Raw genomic sequence first — 3,721 nt, 5'->3', positions numbered from 1 at the left:
TCACACTTGTAATCCTAGCAACTCAAGAGATTGAGATCTAAGGATCAGGGTTCAAACTGAGCCCAGGCAGGAAATTCCTTGAAACTCTCATCTCCAATTAACCACCAGAAAACCAGAAGTAGAGCTATGGTTCAATGTGGTAGAGCACTAGCCTTGAGCAAAAAGGACAGTGCCAAGGCATTGAGTTTAAACTCCATGACCAACAAAAAAATTAGCATAGCTGTATAAATATTAGACAAATTGGATTATAGAAAAAGAGTACTATTAGGGAAAGTGTTGTTTTACTACTAGTAAAAAGAACAATCCTCCAGGAAAATACTAGACTTCTAAATTTGTATGTACATAACCTCCATATATGGAGAGCAGAACATGTCCCAAATACAGGGAGATATTGACAAATGCATTTTTTTTGGTAGCACTGGGATTTAAATTCAGGGCTTTGTGATTACTTGGCTTACTTGATTGCTTGGCTGGTACTCTAACAGTTAAGCCACACCTCCCCAAATGCATTATCTTTATATGAAATTTATTAGACCAAATATATCTGTATTTGTCTATGTATGTTTAATGGATTAATATATCTCATTAACTAATAGCCCCAAAATATAAAAAGATAAAATATACTTAAGGCATAAATAGCATGATCAATAGGTTTGATTTAATAGCTACAATTCAACTACCACAAGCAATCTAAAGACCACGACAATCAATATATTAGAATATTCGTACTCCCTTGAAACAAACAAGTCTCAGAAATTCTGGATGTCAACGTCACATATTACTATCTCTGACTTTAGGGCAAAACTTAACACCAAAATGATACTATCTTAAAAACACTAATGCTGGGCTGGGAAAGTGGCTCAGTGGAAGAGTGCTTGCCTTGCATGCATGAGGCCCTGGGTTCGATTCCTCAGCACCACATAAACAGAAAAAGCCGGAAGTGGCACTGTGGCTCAAGTGGTAGAGTGCTAGCCTTGAGCTGAAGAGCTGAGGGACAGCGCTCAGGCCCAGAGTTCAGGACCCACGACCGGCAAAAAAAAAAAAAAAACTCTAATGCTGGGAAATTCCAAAGTACTTTTAAATAGCTTCATGGATGGAAAAATACATCCATATAGATTTTTCATCCATCATAGTGAAAACCAGAGAGTATTTTAAAAATTGCAGATATTTTCATACAGAAGTGTTAGCAGCACATTTGCCACTGGATGACTCTAGCTGTTTCATTATGGAAAAAAAATAGCTAGTTAGTGTACCAAAAGCCAAGTTATAGGATGGTCAGACAGCCAAAAGCCAAATGTACTGAAAGCTGATATTTTAAAATGCGTTCCATCTCTATTTGTTCCTTTTCTGGCTAGGTCCAGGATGCACAAGTTTAAAGTGCATTTCTTTACAAAAAGATGCTGGTTCTTGCACAAAGACTGCTTGCCAGCCTTGCACAGACAACAACAATTTTGCAAGAATTGCCTGCTCAAGCTTGTCTACTCAGCAATAGATGGGTCCAAAGAAGAACTGACATCATGATTAGTGTAGCCACGGATTATGGTTCCAAAACAACTCTGCAACCTTTGCTCATTTTGTCCTTTACAAACTTTCATCTTATCTATCTGTCTATCTATCTATCTATCTATCTATCTATCTATCTATCTATTTATTTATTGTCGGTTGTGGAGCTTGAAATCTGGACTTGGGCACTGTCCCTCAGCTCTTCAGATCAAGGCAAGCACACTACCACTTGAGCCACAGCGTCACTTCCAGCTTTCTGGTGGTTTATTGGAGGCAAGAGTTTCACGCACTTTCCTGTCCAGGCTGGCTTTGATCTGGGATCCTCAGATCTCAGCCTCCTGAGTAGCTAGGATTACAGGCGTGAGCCACCAGTGCCCAGCTACTTTCATCTTATTTTGCCTCCTTGGAGATGCCCAGGGTCCATGTGACATGCACATAATGGATAGAATTTCCTGTCATCCTCAGTAAAATCTTTGTTTTGGAGAGCTAGTCTCTCTGCCACTGGTGCTAAGGTTGGGGGAAAAAACAACAACAACAACAAAGAAACCCCATATAGGCCAGTTCTCCATAACAATTTTGTGATGTAGGTTCAAAGGCTGGGGCACAACTAAAACTTTGGGTTGTGAAGGAGTAGCAAGATTTCTCCACAATTTGAAGGTAGGCCATCCACTAATGTGATGTTGCTATAACTGTTTTTAGTGAACTGGCAGCCTACAAATGCTACACAAAGCCCAGCCAGTCAGGAAGCAGATGCAGATGCTTGAGTGTAAGCTTAAATAAAGTTGTGTGTTTCTTGGGTGGAGTTATTCCCTTTTTGAAAGTTTCTGAATTGAAGGAATTTTGAAGAGTAGCGGTCTGGAGGTCTCATTGGGGTCCTGACTTCAAGTGTGGGGCTTACCTCGAGATGACACAGAAGACAGGTTGAACTTGCCTTTTCCACGTAGTGACACCCTTGTGATGCCTTCAACTCCTACTCAGTAGGCTTAAAGTGCCCGGGGGTACGATGAAGGGAGCTTTGCCGGGGCGTGTGCTGGGAAATGCTGGAGAATGGTCTCTGTTCCCTGGTTTCCTCAGAAGCAGCATCCCTGAGTTTTAGGAGGCGACCAGATGCAAACCCAGCCGAGTCTATGCAGACGAGCGAGCACTGCTAGAGACCAACACGCGAGAGTCTTGGAGGGAAATCTGGTTTCCTGGGGTATGGCAGATGAGGTCCACCTAAGCCGCAGTGTGAGGTCTGGAGATCCAAGATCCGAGCAGTGTTTCCCCTTCGCGGGGGCCCTGCTTTAAGCTCCTGTCTCAAAAATCAGGTTTAGTCCCACAGACCCCCTTCACACAGCAGAGCTTCTTTCCCCCACCCCCAGACAAGAAAAGGCGGCTCAGTATGCACGACTGGGGGCGCCGCACCCGGGTTCTAGGGGTGGGGAATAAGGGAGGCAGGCAATGGTGGGGTCCAGGCTTCACTCATTCATCCATTCATCATGTATTTATTTAGGGTCTACCACTTGCCAGAAGCTGCTAGCAGTGTTGCCATCCACAGAACAGTCTAGCAGTCACACAAAACACAATGCATGCAGGTCAGTGCTGCAGAGATCGAGGGGCACGCAGGGTCCCCCCGCTCCGGCCCTGGCCCCAGCGCTCGGGCCGCTCCCAGCTCAGGGTGCCCTTAGCACCACTGCGGGCCCCGGGCATCCAAGCATCCCCAGCCGGCACCTGCATAGGATGCGCCAGCATAAGTCGGGTGTCAGTAAGAATGAATGCGTGATGGGCAGCCGGACGCGTGCACGCGGGTGGGCACGGCCGCAGCGGGACCCCGCGGGTCTCAGCACAGTTTGGGGGTCGAGGGTCGGGGCGCGTGCGGTGGCGACACTCCACCGACCAGGCCGCGGCCCGCCCACCTACAGCCCCGCCCTCTCGTCTCCATGCCCCGCCCTCTCACCGCAGAGGCCTCTGGGAGATGTAGTCCGCGCATGCGCCCCCCGGTTGGGGGGGGGCGGGTCGCAGCGGGCGGAAGAGGAGCCTCCCTCGCGCCTCCCTCCCACCCCTGTCCTCCGGGGATGCGAGGCGCGGGGCGGGCCCGGCGCGCCCACCTCCACGGTTCCCCCCGCGGCCGGGGCTCCGGGCCCCGCCTCCTCTCCCGGGAAGCGCTGACGCTGAGGGTCGCCGCGCAGCCTCCTCCGGGAGCGGCGCCGGAAGCCGGGTCAGCCCGGGGGTCGCGAGA

Source organism: Dipodomys ordii, unplaced genomic scaffold (assembly GCF_000151885.1).
Source record: "Dipodomys ordii isolate 6190 unplaced genomic scaffold, Dord_2.0 Scaffold282, whole genome shotgun sequence".
In the NCBI taxonomy this organism is placed as follows: domain Eukaryota; kingdom Metazoa; phylum Chordata; class Mammalia; order Rodentia; family Heteromyidae; genus Dipodomys; species Dipodomys ordii.
The sequence above is the reverse complement of the archived record's forward strand: the minus strand, read 5'-3'. Positions refer to the sequence as shown.